Source organism: Choloepus didactylus, chromosome X (genome assembly GCF_015220235.1).
Source record: "Choloepus didactylus isolate mChoDid1 chromosome X, mChoDid1.pri, whole genome shotgun sequence".
Classification (NCBI taxonomy): domain Eukaryota; kingdom Metazoa; phylum Chordata; class Mammalia; order Pilosa; family Megalonychidae; genus Choloepus; species Choloepus didactylus.
In genome coordinates, this window is record NC_051334.1 from 28,415,015 (window position 1) to 28,442,913 (window position 27,899).

A 27,899-nucleotide genomic window follows, 5' to 3' on the forward strand; every position below is an offset into this window, starting at 1 on the left:
ATCTTACATTAGTATGGTATTCTGTCACAATTAATGAGCCAATTTTGATACATTGTTAACTAAAGTCCATACTTTATTCAGATTTTTTTCAGTTTTTCCCTAGCATCCTTTTTCTGTCCCAGAATAAATCCAAGATTCCACATTATATTTAGTTGTCTTGTCTCCTTAGGCTTCTCTAGACTGTGCCTGTTTCTCAGTGTGTTTCCTTGTTTTTGATGACCTTGACAGTTTTGAGGAGTTCTGTTTAGATATTTGTATAGTGTACCTTGATTGGGAATGGTTTGATGTTTTTCTCATGGTTACACTGAGAGGAAGATTATAGGGGTAAAGTGCCATTCTCATCACATCATATCAAGAACACATCCTGTCAACATGACTTACCACTGTTGCTGTGAACCTTGATCAACTGGCTAAGATAGTTTTCTGTAAGGATTCCCCATTGTAAAATTGCTTCTTTTTTCCCCTTTCCATACCCTGTTCTTTAGAAGGAAGTCAGTATGTGCAGCCCACACTTAAAGTCTGGAGTTCGGCTCCATCTCTTTAAGGAAGGCTTATATCCATGCACTTTGGGCCATGACTTTTTTATCTGTCATCACCAGATTTCCAATGATAGCTTGGCTTCTGGCTTCTGAGTTCATTTCCCACTGATAAAGGCATTTATATCCTGGCTACATGTTGTATCTTTCCTTTGCAACTTACCTCTCCAACCCTGGGTCCTCCATTTGATTTCTCTTCTTGGTCCACATTTATATCAGAGACTTGTCCATTACTTTCAGCACTGTAGCTCAGCCCATTATCAGTCACACAGTAGGTGCTCAGTAAATATTTGCTGAATGAAAGAATTGATGCAATGGATGAGACCTTTTTTTTTTGCCTACTCCGTATTATCCGTTCCCTTCTTCCTTACAAACAAAAACCCACTTTTATTTGGAATAGAAATATGCTCAGCTTAAAAGAAAATTACTCTTCCCTTTCTTCCTTGCGCCAGGGTATCTTCATGTGACACTGTTCTGGACAAGAAGGACTAGTCATACCTGGATATGGCTTCCAGGAAATTGCTTTATAAGGAGCTTTTTGCCCTTTGCCTGATTCCTTCTACCTTCCTGAAACGCAGACATAATAGTGAGACATCTGGATCTAAGGAACCTAACACAAGGATGGTAGGATAGAAAGCTGGGAGGTGGCAGAATCTCTGAGGACATTATGCAGCTGCCCTACCAGTTCTGTAATCCATACTCTGGACTTCCATGTGAAAGAGAGCATCTAATGTACTTAAAAATATTGATACAACAATACATATTTTATTATGTATTAGACATCCTGTTAAAATTAGAGACATTTCCTATCCAGTGGTTTATCATAATTCTGAATTAAGTGTAGGTAAGTTAAAATGTTCAGGTGTCCACTGAAATAAGTGTTTTAATTATTTTCATCATTGTCATCTTTCCTGTAGGAATATTTCTGCATGACTAGTGTTATGAGTTGAATTGTGTTTCCCAAAAGATAACGTCAAGTCCTAATCCCCAATTCCATGAATGTGACCCTATTTGGAAATAGTGTTTGAAGATGTGATTAGTTAAAATGAGGCCAACATGGATTAGGGTGGCCCTAATCCAATAAGACTGATGTCTTCATAAGAAGAGAGAAGGAGGGACATAGAACAGACAAACATGAGGGGAGAATGCCACGTGACAATGGAGACTGATATTGAAGTGTTGAATCTGCAAGCCAGGGATTGCTGGCAAACCACCAGAAGCTAGGAAGAGGGAGGAAAGGATTCATCCCTATAGGTTTCAAAGAGAGCATGGTCCTGCTAACACCTTGATTTCAGATCTCCAGCCTCCAGAAAAGTCATGTTGTAAATTTCTGTTGTTTTAAGTCACCACATTTGTGGTAATTTGTTATGGCAGCTCTAGGAAACTAATATACCTAGTGAAGCAGAGAGAAAAAAGCTAGAAAGTTATATCTGAAAATGTAGACTTCAACCTGACATAGTGAGTTAGGTATGAACCCACTGATACGGACTCCATCTTAACATATGTAGTCACCACGTACTGAAAATTATGTCAAAGGCTCTGCAGTCCAGGCTAAATGGTGAGGTTCTTTGTGTTGTCCACTGATATTCACTTAGGAGATAATGAAGTGTGACAATTTGTAGAGTATATAATCTATTGATTTATTTATTAACAGTATATGACAAATGGGTACTAAGATGGAAAACTACCCTGCACACTTCTTTAATGTACAAAAAAGTTAGACTGCACAGAAGACAAAACGGAATAGGTGCTTGAGTAAAATCGAGGGAGCATTGAATGTTGGAGCTGCTAAGAGGGACTTGAATAATGATGGCTAAAGGTGAAGGTGAAGCTGGAAAAAACGGAATGGAAAGGACAATGAGAGTGAGGGTTTTGAAAAGAATAGTGTGGTTGCAGCAAATGATAAAAAGTTACTTTGGTAGGAGGAGAATTTTCAATTACCTGAAGGAGAAAACATGAGAGGGACTGGAACAAGGAGCATGCTCATATTAGAATAAAAATAGTGAATACATTGAGAAGAGTTTTAAGAGTGAAAATAAGCTCACAATAAAAAAAAAAAGACATGGAAAAATGTGTAGTGATGCACCATGATTGAAGTAATTTTATTGTTTAGCCGTGACTTCAGGAAACTTGGGGCTTAAGCCTGAGGAACAGAATAAGTAATTCATTTGAATACATTTATTGAGAATGTACTGTGATCCAAGACTCTTTGTGCATTGGTGATTAAATTGTGAATTTAAAAATAAGGCTCCCCCCAACCCTTAATCTTGGGTTCTTTGGAGGGAAATGCAGTAAGAAAATAAGTAAACAAATATCTGAAGAGAGAAGGAATGGTGTCACATTTTTTTCTCAATTTTAATTCCACGTAGCTGCAAGAATACAGGATGAAAATAAAGATACATGTGCTCTGAAGAGAGTCAAGAATGTATATTTTCTTGAGGACAAATCATTCAGTGAGTACATTTGCACCTGTCCATTAGTGATGCCCACAGCTAGCTCTGCTCTTGCCTTCCTCAGCCACCACAAAGGACGGACATTAGAAGAGAAGGATGCAGATAAAGGCAGCCGTACATCACAAATGAAGCCTAACTTGGTCTATTTTCCAAATATTTGTCACTTTTGAAATTGTAAACATTGTCTTAGAATGTAGGCTGACATCACCTGAATTGCCTAATTGTGCTTACATGCAGCTTAAAATAATGAAGGTAATCACAGGTTTCTCTTTAAGTTCAAGTAAACATCATTAAAAGAAACACAAAGCAATTGGAATGTGCAATGGCAAAGAAGCAGGATAATAGGGCACCATAGCTGTGTCACAGGTCCCGGTGTTAACAGAGAATGAAGCTGTATATGTATTTTTTTTCTGGAATAGAATTTCAAATAAGAGAAGACTGAGAAAGCTCCCTTGGACAGCTCAGCCTCATTACTGCTGGAGGTCTCTCTCATCAGTGCCTTGTGGAGATGACAATCCCTGAACTGTCTGCCAACAAGTGTTAATTACTTGGGTAATCAAAACAATATACTCATTGATTTCCCCCCTGTATTTATTGTGCAAAATCAAAACAGCTTTACCTATTTTCTGGGGTGTTAAAAGAGAACACAAGCCCATTGAAAAAAATATGGAAAATAAGTAGAAGAAATTAAACAAAATATGTGAGATCCCACCACGGAAGAAAACCGTTATTAATAATTTGGTTGAGCATCCTTCCAGCCATCACTTTGTGACTGACTACACCCAGGTGAAGAGCTTAAAACTGATTAGAAGAGAGAAGAAATAGGTTTATTCCTCATTGGACCCTTTTGGGGTTTAAATCAAAGAACTGAACTGGCCTTAATAAAACAAGAAGGAATGTGTTTTGATGAGAACCCAGATAGCCAGAGGAAGTAATTTTCCTATTTTAGAGGAAATATTAATGAGCATGGGAGGAGAAAGAAATAAGAAAAATAACTTGCTAATTACACAAGCACTTGAGTTTATGTTCTATAGTTCTTTAGCTGTGATTTGTAATGTGATTTAAGAATTCAAAGAAACTGTCATACACACACAGATATACATATATCCACACACATTTATACACACACATGTTCATATATACAGCAATTCCTCCCATGCATCATTCACATAAAGAATCCTAGACTAAATAAAGATACAAATGCTTTAATACAAGAAAAAAAAAGTTTTAAATATTCCAGTTTACATTCTGACACTGGAATAGAGAAGGCTTTCTTAAAGAAAACATGGCATAGGAGTAAAAAAAAAAGATAAGGTTGATATGTTTGACATATAAAACTTTAAAAAATTTGTGAACAACCTAAACAATGTAAAAAAGATAAACAGCCCAATGTAGGAAACTATCTGCAATGCATTAAATCCACAGAGGCTTAAAATGAACAATTTAACATAACAATTCTCTATAAATCAATGAGAAAATAAAACAAATCAATACAAAAGCAATTAAAGGTTATGAACAGGTATTGCAAAAAGGAGAAAAACAGAATACCCAGTAATTATAAATGAAAACTTGAACTCATTAGAAATCAGAGAAATACGTATTAAAACAACATGTCAGGTTTTTGGCAAGATGGCGGCATAGAGAGGAGTGGAAGCTAAGTAGTCCCCCTGGAACAACTACAAAAAACCAGAAACAACTAGTAAATAATCCAGAATAACTGCGGGGGGACAAACGAGACTGTCTACTCATCATACACCAACCTGAATTGGGAGGAATGCCCAAGAACACAGCATAAAATCTGTAAGTAAAACCTGCGGATCCAAGTCATGAGACCCCCTCCCCATAGCCTGAGCCTCGTGGTGCCAGAGAGAAGCTCTCTCCCAGCAAGCGAATATAGCTCAGCTGAGCTCCAACTGGGGTTTTAAGTAGCGTGTGTGAACTGCTCACTACAGGTACGAATCCCCAAAAAACAGACAGAGGCTTTGGGTGACGACTGACCTTGGAGAGCCGGAGGGTCGTGTTGGACTAGGTCTGAAGGAGACTATCTGTTTCTTTTTCGGCTCAGTGGAGAAAGCCCCAGTCATTTTCAGTTTCCAGGGCTGTGACTCAGAGAAGGGTGGAGACAGCACAAGCAGAGAGACCATTTAAATGCTAATAACCTCCACCTGGGGGGTCTGTCTTCTCTAGGAGGAAAGGGGTGGGGCCCTTTCCATTCACAACCAGACCCCAGAGCCTGGGGGAACACAGCCATACCTCCTCACACCAGTCAAGAATTATAGGCTAACAGGCATCACCTGCTGGGCAGAAAAGCACAGTGACCTGAGGCATCACAGGGTGGAGCAATTTTCTAAGACACACCCTCAGGGAAACCAGATACTGAATATTTCTTCCCTCTGGGACCTGAGCCTGTTCTGGTCTGGGAAAACCTGATTTGGATAACCCAGGAAACCATGCCTAGACAACAGAAAATTACAACCTACACTAAGAAAAACAAAGTTATGGCCCAAAGGAACAAACGTACACTTCAACTGAGATACAGGAATTTAAACAACTAATGCTAAATCAATTAAAAAAGTTTAGAGAAGATATTGCAAAAGAGATAGAGGCTGTAAAGAAAACACTGGGCATACATAAGGCAGAAATTGAAAGTTCAAAAAAACAACTAATAGAACCTATGGAAATGAAAGGCCCAACACAAGAGATGAAAGACAATGGAAACATACAACAGCAGATCTCAAGAGGCAGAAGAAAACACTCAGGAACCGGAGAACAAAACAACATGTCAGTAGCATTTTCTTTTCTCAGTGCTTCTTAAAGATAGGAAGCCAACTGGGAACTCTTATATCCTGCTTGTGGGAAAGTAAATTAGTACCTGTATTTGGAAGGAAATTTGGCAGTATCTATTAAAAATAACGATACCTATACCCTATGACTGTCAGGTTTACTTTTTAGTATCTATCTCAGAGAGATACTTGCTTATGTGTAGGATGAGACATATTCATGGATTATAACTGAAGCATTGTTTATAATGGTGAAATGTTTGGGCAATCCTAAATATCTGCCAATGAGGAATAAAATTGTCATGTAGTAGTGTGTTTCTGACTGTGAAATACTCTTCAGTAGTTCAAAAGAATGAGGTAGCCCGTTATGTACTGACATGGGAAAACTGCCAAGTTGTATGAAAATTATCTGCAAAGCAAAATATACAGTTTCAGTTTTAAATAAATGTCTGATTGATTGTACCGTGGTCTTTGGAAAATGGTTACCCCTGGAGAAGTTGGTTACTAGAGGTGAATATTGGCCAAGGGCAACTTTAAATTTTCTGTGTGAGTGTGTGTGTGTGTGTGTGTGTGTGTGTAAACAATAACAATGGATTCGTGCATTATCTGTAGAATTAAAAATACATGAAAATTATAATACTTTTATAAAAGAAAAGTGAATCAAGGTAGATATCTATCTAAAATGAATAGTTAGGTGATAGATGAATGGGACTTTTAAAATGTCCCTTTTCTATGAACAGAATATATATTTCGAATTTATGATGATAAAATTTAATTCCTTAGATTAAAATTTGGACTTGTGTATGGTAAAAAAAAACCACTAAAATGAAGAATTAATTTTATTTTTTTAAATTTCATATATGAAATTTTCTAAATTAAATATATGCTCTTCTATTCCTATTTATTTGTACTCATTTCCATTGACTTACTTTTCTGGATGAAATAAAATGATCAGGTTACCCACTAAGTAACCTGGAATTCCATATTAGTGAGATTTTCTGAGCAGATTTACAACTTATATTTGGGAACAATGGAAACTAATGCATTCTACTGAATAATAAAAACATGGGAATGAAGACTGAATATTTCCATATGCATAGCAAAGCTTTGAAAATATCTTCATGCAGAGTGTGCTAATAAATGTCAATTTTCATACTGTTCTTGGCACCCTGTTCTTTTGTATTAAACTACTGTTAATGTGACCTTAATGCAGAATTCCTCCCCTGTACTCTCATCTATATGTCTGTGTGTATGTGTGTGTGTGTGTGTGTGTGTGTGTGTGTGTGTATGAGAGAGAGAGAGACACTGATGTGGAGCAAGAATGGAAGCTTAATTAAAATGAGTTTCTCACTAATGTTTTGAGGAAACTTTAGCTCTTAATTAAATTAAAAATTATACACACATGTATGCATATACACTTTTGAGTAAACTGATGTAAAACAATAGAAATCAATCTTTTCTCATAAATATATCAAGTTTGTTCATTCTTTATGAAGTGATTCATTCTGAAATTGACTAAAGAATTGTTTTCACCATATTTCTATCAGATGATGTTATTTCTCACTTTCCCAAAATTATGCATTTCATGTATTTTTATTTATATGCTTGATTCTATGGAATAATAGGTAATAAACACAAATGTAGAATATGACCCTAGTCTTAGAAGGGTTCTTTGGGCAAAAGAGAAGACTTGCCTAAGTTAGCCAAAGAAAAAGGGGTGGGGGCACGTGGACTTGAACAGAAATGGAAATCCATTAGACCCATGCCACTTGTTGCTTGTGAACCACGTGGTCTCCCCTCATGACATCTTGGCTTCACTGTGAGACTGATCCTTTGTAAGTTCTTGCAATGACCCCTCCTGTCTTGGCCCCATTCTTACAATTCTTCATCATTGACTCCTGTCTTTCTGGACTTTCAGCTTCCATGCTCCATATCCTTCCCCTGCTCCATATTCCCTACATCAAATACTAGAGAAGAAATTTCATTGCTTGACTTGTTTTTACTCATCCAGACTCCATTATTGGCCTTCCTTTGGTCTGGCTGAATTTGGGTCAGATGCCTGTATGAGTTTCTTGTTACTACTGTAGCAAATTGCTGCAAACTTAGTGGCTTCAAACAACATAAATTTATTATCTTACAGTTCTGGAGAAGTCTGATATGGGTCTCACTAGGCTGAAGCCAAGGTGTGAAGCAGGGCTGTGTTCCTTCCGGAGGCTCTAAGGGAGAATCCATGTCCATGCCTTTTCCATCTTCCTGAGGCTGCCCATATTCCTTGGCTTATGGCCCCCTTCCATTTTCAGAGCCAGTGATGGCCAGTTGAGTCCTTCTCACAATGCGTCACTCTAATGCCCTGATTCTGTCGTCACATCTCTTTCCCTGACTCTGACTCTCCTGCCTCACTCTACCCTTATAAGGACCCTTGGGATTACATTGGGTCTACCTGGAAAATCCAGGATAGTCTCCCCATCTCAAACCATATTTTAGTCAAATCAGTTTTGCCATTTAAGGTGACATATTCACAGGTTCTGGAATTAGGATGTGGACGTCTTTGAGGGGCCATTTTTCTGTTTACCACAGTGTTCATCTCTGATCTGAGTTACTCATCATCAGTGTAGGTATGTGTATAGGGTTGGTAGGCTGGTATAGTTGGGCGGATGCTTGGTTCCTTCAGCTGAGCTCAAGCCTGTGCTCTCAGTGGGACACTTTCACATAAAAGGAGATATGGCTAAGCAGGCACTATAAAGACACCTCTAGCATCATCATTCTTGAATTAAGAGTTTACATATCAAACTGCATAATAAAATTAAATATTATATTTTGTTAAGCAGTTAGAACAATACCTGAATATCATTAAGTATTATATATGTTCTTGTAGGTGATAAATAAAATAAAAAAATAATGTCCACAAGGAAGAGGATTTTAAATAAACAATTGATTTGCAAATATGAAGTATTCTCTTGACCCAGACCATTGAAGGATTTTGTGAATTACTTTCCTTAGCCTGTACTAAACCCTCACTGTTGATTGTCAGGATATGTTTTTCCAGTGGTGGTGATGCTTATGTATGTATTATGCACTTGCTTACCAGATTTTTATGAGAAGACCAGCTTGAAATCAAGAATGAAGTATATAGATTGAAAAATGGCAGTGTTAACTGGTCTATCCCTTGCTTATTTATTGAACACTTACAGTGTGCCAGATGCTACAGAGCATCAGTGAAGAGTAACAGACAGTTCTTGTGCTCAGAGGCTTTTGAAATCTAACAGAGTGAATTTTTCTGAGTATGCAAATGCTTCTCATACAAAGCGAATTACATTTTGGCCTAAAGAAAATATAAACAAGGGCTATACATGATTATAAATTAGATAACTCATGTAAACACAACTTAGAGTATGGAGTATTTGAAATGCGCTTTGAATATTAAGGTGAAAATTAGACAGGGGCACCCCAGGCAAGGGGATAATGCTATCTAAGATAGAGAGATCCAAGGATGTAAAGTTAAATACTTTGGCAGAAACAGAGGGTGTTGTACTTAAGATCATAAGGAGAGAGAGAATGGGAAGGTTGACTGTAGCTTTTCGATCATATACCAGTGTGAAGGGCTTGTGCTTAATTCTTTAGGAGGTAACGATTTTTGAAGAGGGAGATGTGTCATCAAACCTGCTTTTTAGAAAAATTGATTCAGGCTGTCATTTATTAGATAAATAGAATTGGTGTGAGATCAGAGAGAGGGATAACAGTTAACAGCTCATTACCAAGTGGCCTACGTGAGAAGTAGTGAAGGCTCTGAATAGGATAGTGGAAAAGGAATGGAAGGAGGGGGAGGTGAGAGACATGTGTAATGCAAAATCCATAGGACCTAGCAACTGATTGAGGAGGGAAGGGAGGGATCCAGAGTGACTGGGTTCCTGCTTGGATGAATAGGTTAACGTGATGTCAGAATAAAAACAGGGAATTGGGCCGATGATATCGTTGGTTCTTTAACTGAATTGATTTAAGATTCTAGAAGAATTTTGAGTACCTCTTTCCAACAAGTATTTGACTGTTTCCAACAGTATTTGAAAATGAAGTTGGATGTTTCAGAGAGAGAGAAAGAAAGAGAAAGTGATTTAGGAATTTTCGACTAAAATAATCTTAGGATGGGAGGGTGGATTTTACAGCTCATTTAGTCCTATGGGCTCATCTTATTTGAGTTGCAGCCCTTTCTCCATATCTGCCAAACAGATTTCTCTCTTGTATTTGAACTGTGAGTTAATGACATCCTGAAGCAGGCATTTCTATTTGCACCATTCTGGTTAGAAAGTTCTTTATTCTGAGCTCTCCAAAGTTCCTTCCCTTTGAGCCAAGAATTCTACATCTTGGGACCCTACCCTAGAGCAATTCCAGTTCTTCTTCCTTACAAAAGCTCTCCTACTATTTTAAGAAAGCTATAAAGTACCTGTTTAGCCTACTCTTACAGTAACATTGGGAGTGTAAATGGTGCTCAGAGGCAATGTAATGTTTATGTCTTCTTTTGCTGTGCTCCTTTCTAGAGATTTTCCAGACATAAATAAATTCTTGGTAAAACAAAACAACAACAAAAAAGTCTTCTAAACCCAATAAATCTAACGTGAAAAATTGAATTTAAAGAAAGAAAAATTGATTGAAAAGGTTTACAGGAATTGTTAGGATCTCCCTACGGACAGATGCCTGGGGACATGTGTCCACACAGTCACCTCTCCTACTTCCTATGCTCTGAAATTCTTTGTAAGCTAAATATCTCTCATTCTCACAGTGGGTCATATGACATGGTTTTCGGTCACATCACCACCCTTCTGTCTAACTAGCATGGAGAAGAACAGGACTAGCATGTCCCTTGGTCTAGATACTATCCTTTTTTTATGCTAGTTAAGGTCATTTGGGATACAGCCCCCTGCTGGCTCACAGCACACTGCCACTGATGGTTGTTAATCTTCTAAGCTATTCAGTTTCTTGCAGCTGACTGTATTACCAAGTAGTCTCTTCTCTCCTTCAGTTTTGTCTAGTTATGCTTGACCTATTACTTCAGACTTATTGATCATATTTATAAGGTTGCCTTCTGTATCTCCATCTAAGGCATGGTTCACAATAAAGAAGAGTATTAACTTATTGTTTCGGCTTGCTAATGCTGCCATTTTGCAAAACACCAGAAATGGATTGGCTTTTATAAAGGGGGTTTATTTGGTTACAAAGTTACAGTCTGAAAGCCATAAAGTGTCCAAGGTAAGGCATCAACAATAGGGTACCGTCACTGAAGGATGGCCATTGGCATCTGGAAAACCTTTGTTAGCTGGGAAGGCACATGGCTGGTGTCCGCTTACTCCCAGGTGGCATTTCAAAATGACATTCTCCAAAATGTTGCTTTTGGGGCATTTTGTCCTCTGAGCTACAGCTCCTCTTCAAAATGTCACTCTCAGTTGCTCTCCAAAATGTCACTCACAGCTGCTCAGAGGTCCTTCTGTCTATGAACTCCTTTATACAACTCCAGTGATCCAATTAACACTCACCCTGAATGGGCAGGTGTTCTGGTTTGCTAATGCTGCCGGGATGCAAAACACCAGAAATGGATTGACTTTTATAAAGGGAGTTTATTTGGTTACAAAGTTACAGTCTGAAGGCCATAAAGTGTCCAAGGTAATGCATCAACAATCGGGTATCTTCACTGGAGGATGGCCAATGGCGTGCGGAAAACCTCTATTAGCTGGGAAGGCATGTGGCTGGTGTCTGCTCCAAGTTCTGGTTTCAAAATGGCTTTCTCCCAGGACATTCCTCTCTAGGCCACAGCTCCTCCTCAAAATGTCACTCTCAGTTGCTCTTGGGGTGTTTGTCCTCTCTTAGCTTCTCCGGAGCAAGAGTCTGCTTTCAACGGCTGTCTTCAAACTGTCTCTCATCTGCAGCTCCTTTCTCAGGTCCTGCGCGTTCTTCAAATTGTCCCTCTTGGCTGTAGCTCCTCTTCAAAATGTTGCTCTCGGTTGCACTGAGTTCCTTCTGTTTGTCAGCTCATTTATATGGGAGAAACTCATGTGTAGAGATGTAACCGAGAAATTAAGAATTAACAAATGATTGTGATTACTGAATCATTATATAGATGTCTTTTTCATATTATATTGTAAAATAGGCAGAAGTTAATATCTGAAACTCAACTAGTCTCACCCTTGTTTATACTTACTATTGTAATGGTTATTCTAGCCTAGTCTCAGCTCTGCTTATACTTACTATTGTAGTGGTAACAACTCTGTACCCCTTGTTTGAATCCATTAAAACCCTGAACTCCTTAGACTCAGAGAGACAGTTTTTTGGGTCCATAGGCCATCTGATCTCCTGTTTCCTGCATAGTATTAAACTCTGTCTGTCTTTGAAACCCTCGGTGTCATGGTTTGGCTATTATGCGCATCGGGCAGAGAACCCACCGCTTTTGTTCCCTATCAGAGATGGGGCATTATTGAAATGATTGGCCATGCCATTTAGGTTATCAGGGAATTAAATCAAGTTAGGAAGGGGTTATGGGAAATAAGCTGATTGAATCAGGTAGAACAGAAAAAGAATGATGGAGGATCTGGAAGGACAGGAGCTCTAGCTAATCTTGGGGAATTTTAGCCTGTATTCAGACATAAAAATAAATCAATTAATGGATATCTAACTATGGACCACATAAATCAGGGCTGATTCATAGTCTTCCCATTCCTTAGAACTAATTATCAGATATTATCCATAGCAAAGGTTGTTTTGACTCAATCACAAGGCTTCTAAGTCACAGTTTACTAATTTCTCAACTGTGCCACACTGCTTCAGAAGAGAAATACTGATGATGATGATGATGATGATGATGATGATGATAAGTTTAAAGATTGTGCACAACTTGGGGCTTAGAAAAAAAATTACCAACCAATGCTGATTTTATTTCGTATTGATAAGAACCCAAGGGATGGACACAATGTGTGAAGAGTTCCAAGAAGATAACAAGTAGATTCTATAATGATAAACGGCAATCTGTATCCCAACAATTTCTTTAGCTTTGTCAGATACAGTCCACCCCCACCCCCCCTTGGTGGGCAGGGGTGGCTGTGGTGGTTGATATTTTCTTTTTCCTGTGTTCCACAGATTACAGCCAGGAAATATTTGTGGGATAAGACTATAGTAATTATTTCTTTTATTTTAGGTATCAGAAAAATCTACTTTGTAAATTTAGGTGTGATTATCAAAGGAAAAAGGAGTTAGAACTAAGTAAGTAGTTATGCTTATTCTCCAGAATTTTTTTTGCCTTTTTGTCTTTTTTAGATTCTTAATATAGGTAAGAAAGTTTAACAAGGAGCCATAGAATCAAAGTAGAAAAACTGTATCTTTGAGTTACTAATAATTCCAATATTAAAGGGGCATGTTTAGTGTAGTACAACTCTGAAATTTCTAAGACATACACAACAGTAAGTTGAAATGTTCATAGAGTGTGTTGATGTATCCTTGGGAGGAATTCTAGGATTATTTGGCCTATTTAGTAAATACTTTTTTACTAAATTTTTAGGTCAATTTTCAGTATTACTCAGAATGGGAATATTTGCAGATATAAAGGAAAACTACCCCAAGAGGAGTTTACAGGAACTATATGGAAATGTATAGTTTGCACCTAATGATTAAAATTTTGCCATGGGATAATCTTAAATTTATCTTTGAAATCATCATGAAATATGTGTTCTGAAGATTTGTATTGGGTGCACTAGTTTGAGGCAGATGTTTATTTTATGCATGTGTATAGTTATTCATTCATTCATCTTTTTTTCCAATCTGAAGTTCCTTACCATCAGTGGCCCAGGCTAGCCCTCTTTGCATAATGTGTATGTTTGTAAGCCCTTTTATAACCCATACTAATCCCTTCACTCTCCCACATTGAGGCCACCATTTTAATGTAGTTAATACATATCTTTTTATTCAAATGTGTTTTTGCAAAATGTGTGTTTTTGGTTTTTGTGTATGTACTCAAACACACACACACATACAATCCAACTTCTAAATGCTGTATCATTCAATGAACATTCTCACAGGTGTCCCCTTAGAGACCTGTGTGAACATTTTTCTGAGAGATACAGGTGGGAGCGGAATTGCGGAGTGATAGGTAAATATATATTTCTGTGCTCTACAGAATGTCTTCACCAGTCTGGCCTCCCACTAGTAGTGCTTATAGGTTCCCATGATCTCTCATTCCCACCAATACATGGCACTGACCAGCTTTTTAGTTTTCACCAGAAGGAAATGTTTGATCTGTTTTAAAAACCAAGCTTTACAGGGGTGTTTTACTCCCTATTACTTCACTGATAAAATTTTATTATTATGAATCCACTAAACCAGTCTCAAGAAAACCTTTACTACATGAGAATCTGTTGATCTACTTTTAGTTGTGATGTATGTACCTGACTATAACAAACTTATTTCCTTGGAAATTCTTTTAGACATTTTATTAATGCTGATAGATTTTAGAACTAGTGATATCTTGCCCTATTTATATATTTATTCCTAATACAATCATAGCAAATTATTTTCACAGTCTAAGATATTTTCTGCGATAAATTTTTGTCAAACTAATGTTCAGGCTGCATATGAGATTTAAATGTACTTTTAAATTAGTAAATGACAAAATTCTGCTTTTTACTTAAAACATTTTTAATAATATAATCCACTTTTCTCGAAGTTATGTAATGCAATAACTCACATGCAAACAAAATGTAGAAGTAGCATTAGACTTTGGAATTAAATAATTTAGATTTTGTTTTTATGTAAAAAATAAAAAAAGAATATGAAGACCACTGATATGTGTATATATATATATACACACACACACATATATATATTTATACTGTTTATTTTTATCTTTTTTAATCACACAGTAGAGGTGAAGATTCAGTGTTTCTTCGAAGTAAACAGTAAGCCACATAAGAGTAGAAAGGTCAATTGCAGCTCCTCTAACTACCTTGTAGTAACTGCTGACCTAACCTTTGTTAAATGTAGCTAAGAGTGTAGGACTGCTGAATAGGAGGAAGATAAGATGTATTTAGTTAACAAGAAAATATGGGGAACAAAGTCACACACAGGGACACAGGTAACACATTCACAAAAGTAGCTGATCGTCAAGATATTTCCCTACAGTATGTAAATGGTAATTGTGTAAATACCAAAGAACATGAACATATGTATGAAAAAGACATGGTCTCTTTCTTCAAAGACCTTCAGTCAAAATGTTTATTTCAAGAAAATACAGCGTATACTATGATAGGCTAACATAATGAAAATATGTCATTTTGTATTTTTTTCCTCATTATATTTGATTTTTAAGAAAAAATACCCTATTTCCCTTTCCACTATGATCCCCCAAGTATGAGTTGACATTTGAACCCAGGGCCATGGGACCCCCCAAAGCAGGCCCATATTGGTGGAGATGAGCAAAGTGGTACTTTATGAAATAGAGTTTAAATAACTGACCCAAGATCTGGCAGCTGATGAATGGTGGAGCTTGGATTTAATCCCTGTCTGCCTAACCTTAGGGCCCATACATACTCCCAACAGGAGATGTAGATTTCCGTGAGTCAGTGTTTGGTAAATTGACCAACCATTTGTCTTAGGATCATGATAAAACTGCAGGATTTTAGAGAAACTTAAATGATTGTTGATCATATAAACTTTAGATCACAGATGGAGTGGAGTAGTTGGGAAAACAAACATGGGGTAAGAATTAACCAGATTAAAACCAAATTGATTATAGCTTACATATTTCACTCTTTATATTTTAGTTTCATTTCTGTGCATAAACACCACAAATTTGAACTAAAGCAGTATTTTGGTCAGAACAAATAAACTTTATAATGCTGATTTTTCTGTTGTTATGGTGTTTGTGGTTTTACTTATGCAATTTGTTGAATTAAAGATATATTTATTTGAGTTTACCAAGCAAAGCACTTAAGTTCAAGTCCAAAAGCTTATCTGTTTTGTATGCCTAGTATGTTGGAGGACAATGCCTAGCACATAGTAGTTGCTCCATAAATATTTATTGAATGAATTTGTTGAATTAATAGATATTATTAATATTTGTCCATTAAGAGATTTTTTTTCAGCTACCAGACCAAGGCTTTTAATTGAAAAGTATTGCTTCTTTAAAGAAATACTCAATACTGATACATCATTCTTCATAAAACAGTATCATACTAAAGGCCCTGATTGAACATATGTCAATATTTCTTATGGAAAATCTATTAAATCTTAAGACAATGATATGTACCATCCTTCAGCATATGCATTTTTCAATTCATGATCAACATAATTGGCTCTCAGAGATTAGAGGGCATACTGTCTCCTAGACTTAGCCAACTGCCGTTGACCACTGTCTTAGTTTCCCAGCTGCTAAAATAAATATGGTACAATGGGTTGGCTTAACCAATGGGGATTTAGTGGCTCATGGTTTTGAGGCAGAGAGAAGTCCAAAATCAAGGCATCAACAAGGCGATACTTTCTCTCTGAAGACTGTAGCATTCTGGGGCTGGCTGCTGACAATCCTTGGTCCTTGGCTTTTTTGTCCCGTGGCAATATCTTTTTCTTTATCCTCTACATTCTGTTGACTTCTGGCTTCTTGCTCTTCCAGTGGCTTTTCCTTCCATGTCCAATTTCCTTTGCTTATAAGGACTTTAGCCATATTGGACTAAGACCCATCCTCATTCAGTTTGTGTACACCTTAACTAATAACATCTTCAGCAGTCCTCTTTACAAATGGGGTCACACCCATAGGACCAGTGGTTGGGACCTGAACATGCCTTTTGTGGGGGACATGATTCAATCTCAAACCACCATGGACATATGGATGATCTTGGCTGGGCTTGCTCAACTCTCTGGAGGTCAACTGGCTGCTGATTTATCTAGGATGGCTGCAGATGGAATGAACAGGGAGACTATGAGGCTTTCATTCCTCAGAGGCCAGCTGGGGAATGTTCTCAGCAGAGGTAAGCAAAAGCAAAAAGAGATGTGCAAGAGCTTTTTCAAGGCTCTGCTTCATGACTTTTATCATGGTCCAAGAAAGTTATATGATTGGCTCAGATTCAGAATGGCAGTTACATGGCAAAGGATGTGAACACAGAGAGGGATGATGAACTAGGGTCAGTAAGGTAATTAATTTACCACACAAGCTTAACTAATTGAATCTGTTCTCATAAAGCATATGTGGCATTTTTGCTACAACCTTCTGATTCTCTACTTAGAATTGAATCGTAAAAGACAGAATACTTTGAATGTACACACACCCCCCACTTTCTTCATTTTCTGCTTATATTGTACTTTTTGCTAATACAATTCATTAGCTAAAATATTCATTTCATGGAAACTGAGCAAAACGATAGAAGGCATTTAAACAGAAATACCACATGGTATGAACTCTGCTGTTCAGTATACAAGATAAATATTATTCACATGGCATTTATCAGATAAAATTTGCATGTGTGGACAGACATTTCATTTACAAGCACACATTGCATGAAAAGCAAATATTTTAAAAACTAAAAATAAGCTGATCATTCCGCAAACATTCCAGTTGCCTATATAATGAAATTGTGTGTTAAGTGTCACTCTTAAAGGAATGGAGATGACATTTGCATATTATTTTAATTGCCTTGGATTAAACATTGAAAGGTGAGAGCCAAGAGAGTTTATTCCCCCAGGAGAAACTGGCTGGTTGAACTGAAGATGGGAAATCTTCCTTCTGATTTATGAAATCCTCAGTTCTGGCTTTAAGACCTCAAACTGATTGATTTTACTGAGGGCAAGCTCTTATGTTGACTGTAGATGGAATCAGCTGTAAATGCAATAAACCAAGTATAGAAGCAAATCTATCTACACAATACCCTCCCCATAACAATTAGGCAGGTGCTAGATTGACTAAACAACTAGACACCATAACTTAGCCAAACTGACACATGAAATTATCCATAACAGCATTCTAGGTGAAGCTCATTTTGGTAGTGCCTGCAACTATATTGGCAGGCTACCTAGCAGTCTGAAATGCTGCATGCTGACTGGCCTTCTCCTTCTTTACCTAGGGAAATCATTATCATCATTTTTAAATTCTATAAAGTCCATCAGCCACGTACTTTGAAGCAGGCTATGTAGGGTGGGGCATGTGTGAGGCCACTTGACTGCAATTCACAGGGTCCCCTGTTGGGATATTTGATTTGGGGCTTATACCAGAAACCATCATTTGTTTACTGTTTCCACAACATCTGAAAACTGATAGTGCATCATTTTATAAATTGGCAATAATTCAGACTTCATTTATTTGCATTGGAGAATTAATGCCTCTTCTAGGTATTCCCAGGTGCTTTCCAGATAGCCTACATTGTGTCAGGAGATCTGAAACATATCCTTTAGATTTGATGAGAATAACCCCTCCATTTCTGTTATTTTAAAGGATTTATTTTGTGCAGGGTCTAAGCATATTACAAATATTATCTTCTTTAATCCTTACAACAGCTGTGTGAGGAAGGTTTTATTAAATATATCCATTTGCAGATGAGATGCCCACAATTCAAAACTTTTAAGAAATACAAATGCATAAGAAATTCAGGTGACTTTATATAAAAAGGAGTCTCCTAGTGATCTGTCTTCTTGTTCCTTAATTTGGCCTTGGGATTTTGCAAAAGACAACTTTTCTGATATAGTTATTGACAATGACCTAAACCTAAATGACTTCAGGAATGTTTTTTTGCTTCAAAGCCAAGAAAAGCAAAAGCTGTATTTAATTTTCTTGCTTCTCACATACAATTATTATTTTATCCTTTGCTTAAAAGGAAATTATATTCAAATACTGATAAATGTACTGTTATGATATAAATATACCCTAATTTTTACAACAATATTTCTCCTTTAGGACTCTTGGTGTTTTAAAAGGACAAGTGTAACATTCAACACCAAGAACAGTTTGAAACTATAAACATATACTACATATATTTATATTTATATATATATATAGTAGTTTTTAAATCAGTCAAGTAGAAGTACTAATGTTGTATTAATCCATGCAGTTATATAATCTCTTATCGAAATAACAAGAAAACCAAAAAACCTGAAAAGAATGTTTATATTAATGCAGATTTTCATTTCTTAATTTTCTTAATATTTGTTACTTTATTTGATCCTCAGACCAACCCTATGAAATCGAGGCAACATTTGCTCAGTTATTCTTTCATTGTTGTAAGGTCTGGGCAATGTGTTGGAAACAGGAAGAATAGAGCATATGTCCTGCTGTCTAGGATCTCAAAAGAGAGGAAGAGACAGATAGCTAAATGGAAAATCCCCACATGGTTTGCAGCATGTTCTAAAACAGGATGCTGTAGATACAGACTCAGATTCCATCGGGGCAGTGTTTAGGCCAAATATTAAATGACAGGCATAGAAGGGAAAAGAAGTTTCCATTTGAGGATCAATACATGAAGAGCACACCAATACTTAACGTATGGCCAGAGCTGAAGATATGAGTGGGGAAGTGGTAGGAGCTGGGAAACAGAGAGAGGCCAAATCCAGGTCAAGAAAGACCCCACTTATAGGACCAACCAAAATAGTTTGAACTTAATTCCATAGAGTATGTGGATACAGAGAAGGATATTAAGCAAAAGCATGTGACAGGATAAGAAATGTCACAGATGAAAATATTTTATCATAAATGAATTTGCTCATGTCAGGACCCTGTAGCAACTAACCATTCTTGCCTCCAATTGTATTACACTATTACCTTACTTTGAGTGGTTGTTCAGCTATGAAGAGCAAGTCTGAGAATTTCTGTAAGGACACCTTAAGGTCCACAAGTTAGAACAGAAGTAGTTTTGGGTGATAAGAGTATGCTGATAGATGTGGTAGTCTTTAAAATTATTTAAAATTACTTGGTAATTAATTGAAGTATTTTGTCAATTATTGTAACACCAAACAAGAAAAGTTCTGATAGACCCAGGGAAGTGATGAATGTCATCTTTCTTACCTTCGTCATATTTTTCTGTTTTACATGACATGCACTAAGAAATTGGGAAATAATGGGTCTAGACAACACAACTTTTAAGTGAGTCATACTCAGACTAATTATCTTAAGTGTCATCTGAAAAGAGAATAAATTATTTTCCTAACAGAGATGCCACTTAAGTTCATTTTTAGTTATTAATGATGTGATGGAATAATGAAATTGAAAGCATGGTTATTAAACATCCATAAGACACAAGGTTTGATGGCAGGACAGTGGCCATCAAAGAGTGGCATTGTGTAAGAGAATGTTGGAATTTTATGCCCTCATCTTTATTCAGATTTAAAAATAAATTCTTGCTATGATGTCACCCTCTTTCTTTATATCCTTCAACTTAAACATACATTTTCACTGTATTACCTTTTTAGTGGGCAAAAAAAAGTGTTATAGTTACTTCTTAAAAAACAATATGCCCTCCATTTTTCTAAGTTTACTACACAGAGAACTGAGATCCTGTTTCTTTCAGGTTCTTTTACTCTACCTAGAAGCACTATAAGGTGACATTTATATCAACAAAACATAAACATAAGTACTGTACTATGGTTGTAATAGGAAAATACAGTTCTTCAGTAGAATAAATCACTGTAAAAAGGATCATTTATCAAACTCTTTAAACTCAAGTGGTATAGACTCCTATTTGTTTATTTCAGCTGCCCCGCCTTTTAAGTTTAAAGCTGTCCTTTTTAAAATTGAAGACAATCCCCACTCCAAGCTAGCTTTTCAGTTAGGTGGACCTGTGAACATTTGCTACCCAGAGTTTTTATTTTTTTCATTTGATAATGAAAAAGTGAAACTATACTGATTGTGATAGAGCCAGTCTATACTATATACCATAAAGGCTACTACTGATAATGTTTATAACAATACAAATATTTCTGTTGCAAAAGATACATTTAATTATTCAGTTTTTCTGCAAATTTGTAGGTGGTCAATGATTAGGCAAGTGACTGGACTTGAATGTACACAGAAATACATAGAGCATTATCAATTATGTGTACCTTACTGTACATTGCATATCCCAATCCATTTATTAGAGTTATCTTTCTCAATTGTTTTCATTCACTGATAATCAAGTTGAATGATCTGATGTGGCTGATTTTCCCATGGAAAACTCTTTCCTTAATTTTCAAATGAAAAATACCAATTTAAAAATTTAAGGTTCTCATAGCTAGGCTATAAAGTTCCAATTGATATAAGAAATAAATATGAGTAAGAAAGAAATAAATATGAGTTATTAATGTGAAAATAAACTATAGTAATATTGTTAGTGCTTATGATGCTTTTGTTAATGTATACTTGTATACATCGTATACAAGTCATCCTTAGAATCAATGGCAAATATGACAAGAAAAATTAATTCTTAAGGGGAAAAAAAACCTCAACTTTTAAGAATAAGCCTGGAATTTGAATGCACTAGTAAATGATATATTTTTAAGATTGTAATCATTTATTAATAAACAATTGTTCTTTTACTCTACCTAGAAGCACTATAAGGTGAGTTCTTTCTGTCTCAAATTACTGAAGTATTAGACACACTGTAATTCATTCTTCAGTATTTGAGGGCTGATTTGGATATATGACACTTAGTATAATTTGCCAGACAATATTCTTCAAATGCATTATTCATGTCATGCTTATTATTTTACAAACACTGCAGAATAAATAAATGCACCTGCTGTCTGCCATGTACCTTTTGCCTCTGTTCTGTCTTAGTGATTTTGTCCCATCAGCCAAAATAATAATCATGAAAGAGAAAAGGTAAAATTTTCTTGGCTTCTAATGGTCAAGTGAATGAAATATCATAAATGTAGATGAATTGATGAAACAAATTACGACAGGTAATTATAGGGAAAATGAATAATTGTGATATGAAAATACCTTTCTACTGTCTAATTAAAAATGATTTGTATAACCACCTCACAATGTATTTTAGGAAAACAGAGTAAGGTAAGAAACTAAATGGCTAGATCAATTCCTCTACCTCCCCCCCCCAAAAAAAACACTTGAGTGAATTCATAATTGTGAATACATATTTTAAAAATATTTATATGTATGTGTAAAAATGTATATCACTCAGAAATAGCATCTTCCTGATTTTCTAGAAATGAATTTGCTTGGTAATAATGAGCTATTGAAAACATCGGAAAATGCACTCATTCAGCAGTTATTTTATATTGAAAGATTTTATTTTTATTGTAATGTTATTTCCTATTTGAGCACTCCACTTGGATAACTGATAAACATCTTTCACTTAAGTGGCCAAAATTCTTAACATGTCCAAAATTGAACTCTGGTCGTCTGTCCTTTACCCATCTCTCCACCAGCCTTCCCTACTTCAGGAAATGACAGTTCCGTCTTCCAGGTACTCAGGACTCAAGTCCTCTTTTTCTCTCTCAGTTCACACTTAATCCATAGGAAAGCCTGTTGGTGCTACTTTCCAAATACATCCCAAATTTGACTATTTGTCATCACTTCCACAGACACTACCCTGGTTCAAGCAACCCATCAGTTCTCCCCTGGATTACATACAGCAGGGGCCTCCTAAGGATTGGTCTCCCTGCTTCTATCCTTGCTTATTACAGCTTATTTTCAGAAGAGCAGCTGATATGATCCTTCATAAATGAAGAACAGATCTTGACAATGTTCTGCTCAAAAATCTGGAATGGCTCCCATTTTAATTGGAATAAAAGCCACATTCCTTACCATAGCCCACGAAGCCATACATTATCTACCTCCTGTTACCTCCCTTACCTGTACATTGTTCTCATGCTTGCTCACTCTCTTCCTGACACACTGGCCTCCTTGCTCTTCCTCTAACACACCAGGCTCACTTCTGCCTCAGGACACTGACACCGGATAAGCACTGTTCCCAGAACACTTCTCCCCATGATATCCACATAGATAACTCCCTCACCTTCCTCAGTCGTTGCTCAATGGCATTTACCTTCTCAAAGAGGTCTTCCCACTCTTTAAAATCACAACCCACTCCATCCCATCCCCATTGTTCTGGTTTGCTAATGCTGCCATTATGCAAAATACCAGAAATGGAATGGCTTTTATAAAGGGGGTTTATTAGGCTACAAAGTTATAGTCTTAAGGCCATAAAAGTGTCCAAAAAAAAAAGGTGTCAACAATAGGGTACTTTCACTGGAGAACACCGATGGCATCTGGAAAACTTCTGTTGGCTCAGAAGGCATGTGGCTGGTGTCTGCTTGCTCCCAGGTTGTGTTTCAAAATGGCTTTTTCCCAGGATGTTTCTCTCTAGGTGTCTGGGGGTGTTCTCTGGGTTTCTCCCAGACAAACTCTAGAGTAGCAAAAGTATACTTTCAATGGCTGTCTCCAAAATGTCTCTCTTGGCTGCAGCAGTGAGCTCCTTCTGTCTGAGCTTTTATAGGGCTCCGGTTAACTAATCAAGACCCATGCTGAATGGGCAGGGCCACATTTCCATGGAAATATTCCAATCAAAGGTGTTACCCACAGTTGGGTGAGTCACATCTCCATGGAAACAACCTAATCCAAAGCTTCCAACCTAATCAAGACAAAATACATCTCCTCCACAAGACTGCATTAAAGAACATGGTGTTTTGGGGGACATAATACATCCAAACTGGCACACCCATTTTCACAATCCTGATTGCCAGATTATCTTCTATATTTATTTCTTGATGTTGTATATCACTAAGCTTCAATATAACTTACTTACCTATTGCAGTTATCTCTTCTCTCTCTAGGATCTAATCAACAAAGGCAAGCATCTTTGTTTTGTTAACTACTGACTCCCAAGCACCAAAAACAGTACCTGGCATATTGAAAACAGTTCAATAAATATTTTTTCAATGAATGAATAAATGGATTCATGAATCTTAAACATTCTAAGCAATCCAATTTTCATAGGTATAGAAATAGATTTGCCTTTCAAAAAAACTTAGGTTGTGAAATTTTTCCATTAAAATTAATTCTGTAATCCTGAACACCAGCAAAATCTGAATAAATCAAACAAGTAGAATAATTTTTCATCATTTTTAACAAAAAAACACAATCATTTATTGATCACCAGTGCTTTGAATTTAGAACATCTTACCTCTTTTAACCTTGACAGCAAAATTAAGAAATATTTTACACATGAGAAAATAGAACCTCAGAGAAGTTAGGAAACAAGTCTAAGGTTAGATTACAGAGCTGGGATTTTCACTCCATGGTGGCTGGCACCATATCAATGCAGTTTTTGTTGTTAAACCATTTCTCTATTTTTATTTAAAAGTCATAGGGTTGTGATTCTGTATAAAGTTTGTCCATCTAGCAATTAAAATACTGACACATTAAAAACGTGAAGTAAAAAATCAGAATCCTTTTGATTTGATGCTCTTGTGTTTATAAAAAAGAGGAAAAAATAATGTGAGATGCAGGATTTTGTAGTGGTTGGCTTGCTTTGCTTCATTTTACTTTGGGATCAGCTGTCTATATCCCGAGGCTGATACTGAAGTGGCCGAGCTGCTAGTGCTGCCGCCACAGTCGCTGGAAACTATACGATTCTCAACTGGTTTATCTGTTGGTGCTGCTGTGGAAAGGCAGAGAAGAACTGGAATCTCGGCTGAGGAAGGCTTTGCTGGGGTCTCTTCTGGGCACACTGCTGTGTATAAATATACAGGTCTCAAGTGTAACATAAAAACACAGAATACAATAAAGTAGATTTATGAGTTTTCTTCACTGAGACAGACCTGTCAAATTTAGACATTTATGATTATTAAGCCATAATGAGCAAGAGTAGTATAGAGTTTCCAACCTCATGATTAGTGAATTCTTTTGAAAATGGAGGAAGGCATTACAGTCATCAAGAGGAAAAACAATTGGCAAATTAGATGGTTCTGCCTATGTTGCATAATGTAAGAGATTCAATCAGAGCTATTAAGAAACTGATTGAACGTTAGAGGCACAGCTTTCTCAGACTTCTACCAATGAATGTATACTTGACACAGAAACATCCTTAAATGTAAAATAGTTCAGTGTGATTACATGTATATTTATTTTACAATGATAATTTGCTCATGTATTAATCTGATACATACACATACGCGCACACACACACACACACACACACACACTGAAATTAACTATAAAAATGATAAATACTGAAAAGGAACTATACGTCCCATGTCAAATTTTGTTTAAAAGCTAAAAGTTCTATGGAAAACAAATTGTGGGCAGGAAATATTGTCTACATGCCAGTTTTTGTTTCTAAAAGTAACTTTTGCACAACTAATAGTATACTTCTTTAAGTCTTACAAAACAAAACAAAAATGAAAACAAAAAAAATTCTAAAATCAACCTACAAATCAAAATAGGCTGAAATTAGAGGGACAAAGTCAAGGCCAGTCTTGTCATCTGCACATTAATTTGATAAATCACACTGAAGCTAAAACGACAAAACAACCAAAAAAATAATAATAACTGCAACTAGTAAGGTTAATAGCAGCAGCTGGCTGAGTGGATAAGGCCTGCTCTTGACTGGCCGAGCCTGAGCCTCGTTGGGGACCCTGCACCCCTGGCTGTCAAGGACCAAAAGTTGTGGGTTGTATGGAGTTAACTGAGGGAGCTGCTGTGGCTGCTGCTGCAGTGTTCAAAATGAGTGAAACTTTGGCAAGCTGGAGTAGAGTTAAGGGCCCGAGATTTGAAGCATTTTTTTAAAACAAGGGAAACACCTCCTTGAGAAGCTGGCTGCACTGCCCCTGTTTGCACTGCCCCTGGCTGTGCTGCCCCTGGCACTGCATTTGGTAGAGGACCTCCTGAGGGTAAAAGCCCACTCAGGTTTATTCCTACAGGGGTTGTGGCTGCAGGGGTACTGCTCAGCATGGGGTTTGACCCACTCACGACAGCCTGCACTCCACCAGCTGAGCCCCCTACACTGATCCTGATCAAGTTCAGTCCAGCAGAGTTGGCCATGACCTGGGTGGCCGTGGCTGTCTGTGATGAGCTGGCAGGTGATGGGGCAGCTGGAGAAGGCATGCTAGCTCGATTGGGATTCTTCGATAACTTCCAAGAAAGACGTGGTGGCTCAGAAGCAGAAGTAGGAATTGGACCTTTAAAATAGCTGCTTGCCTGTTTTGGAGTAAAACTGTTACCTGAAGAATGAGCTCCTGAGCTTGAGGGAAGTTTGGTGGGTGGTCGACGACGTTTCACTCCCTTCCCTGATGCTGAAGACTGAACCGACACAGCTTTCTTCCCTGGAGAAAGGTGACGTGGACTGGCTGAGCCACTGGAGCTGAGTGACTTCTTGGCTGGACATTTGGCTTCCTTTTGGAGCAGTTTCTTGTACTGACTTCCAGGTACAGCATCAGCCTTTGATTCCATCACAAACCAATTTGAATGGTCATCTGTGGAGTAGTGACAGAGAGGTATCTGGCTATCACTGTCTTCATCATCTGTACACGGCTGTATTTTACCAGAGATAAGTGGATCATCAAGTGACTTCATGATGGTCATCTTTGTTTTCTGATACTGATTGCCAGCTTCACATTCAAATCCATAATCATCTCTTAGATCACGGTCTAGCCAGATTGTCGGTTGTGGGTCCTCACATGTTATAGACTTCTCAACCTTAACATATTCCTCCACATCCACTTCTGAAGGTGTGTCCAAATTACAGGGACTCTGGTTCCACATATCTACACAATTTCCTGACTTACAGATTTGGAGGTCATAATGCTCACCTGCCTTTTTTCCTTTGCTTTCTTCGGAAGAAGGCAGGGTTCTCAGCTGAGGAGGAGGTGGACAATGTTGCTGATTCTGAGAGGACCAGGAATACCTCTTTAAATTCTGTTTCACTGGGGGAGTGTTCATCTTCTGCTTGTTATACAGCAGTCTGTTTGCAGTGCAGGTTACTGATACAGAAGGATCAAGACACAGGGGTTCAGCTGTAGCTAAGATCAGCTGGCTCTCAAGCAAAAGTTTGTCTTCCTGAGTCCATTTGTGGTTATCACTTGTTATTGAATTCACATCACTGATTAAAGTCTGCATTGTTGGGCGTAAGAGAATATGCCTACTTTGGTAACCAGGAGATTCCCTATTACTGCACTGTCTGAAGTCTCGTATTTCTGCTATGACACATCTAGAATGAAACATATTAACATGAGATTTTCTAGGAGATCAACCAAAACAGGAGGCAATTCTTCTGCATCCAAGTATTCAAGCAACCCCCATTGTTCATAAGGCAGTCGAATGGTTTCAGTATCTGTTCCATTTTTTCCCCTCAGCACCGGAGAATATCCCTCATTTCCTGGGTAGAGGTTGACCACTAAACATGGCAATTTCTCTTGTGTAACAAGCTTCTCTAACAAGTTCACATTGCTTCTTAAATCCTGGGTAACCTCGGGCTCTTTTCCACATTCCTCAACATATAAGTCATAATGTTTTTGAGATATAGACTTTTTCCCACTAGATAAGTATTTCCTTTCAGGAGGTCTCTGTTGGGAACTTTCAATGGCACAGCCCAATGCAAGCTAATTCTAAACCTTGTTCCATAGTAAAGTAAAATATGGGTCCTAAAAAAGAGAAAATGTATAGGCATTGAAGCAGTGGGTGAATATCATATTTTTATAAGATTGCTATTAATCCTATAGTACTGCAAAATGCACAACTCCACCGTGGAAGCCTGAATTCAATATGGACACCAAGAAACCCACCCTCAGAGAAGGCACACAAAAACCTGGTGTTTTTGAAAGCAGCTGTACCTTTACAGGCCTTGGCCATGCCAGGCCCCATGATTTTGCAGCCTGTGGGGCTTGATGCGTCCTGCTGTGGTACGTCCCCCTGTGCCCACTGTGCCTTCTGCATGACCACCGCACACAGTATGACCTTCACACACAGCCGTTCCTTCCACTCTCTGAGCACACGGCGGTCCGTGGCCTGCACTTCCTGTTCCCGCACCTGCGTTTACTACTGGCAGCCTGTTCCCAGGAGGGCAGTCCCAGCCCATGCAGTTTTATAAGATCAATACAAAAACTATTCCTAGGGACTGATGCAATTTCAACTTTTTTTCCCCTCCTCTTTGACTTTGTAAAACAAAGAATAGAGAATTAGAAAA

At 37.4% G+C, this 27,899-nt stretch overlaps 1 protein-coding gene and 1 pseudogene across 1 annotated transcript in view; one reads left to right on the plus strand and one right to left on the minus strand.

Annotated features, from left to right (window-relative positions):
• Positions 1-27,899, plus strand: part of IL1RAPL1 (interleukin 1 receptor accessory protein like 1) — a 1,449,662-nt gene that overhangs the window by 763,677 nt on the left and 658,086 nt on the right. The gene's annotated exons all lie outside the window — the stretch shown is intronic.
• LOC119523224 lies at positions 24,259-27,791 on the minus strand (annotated as a pseudogene).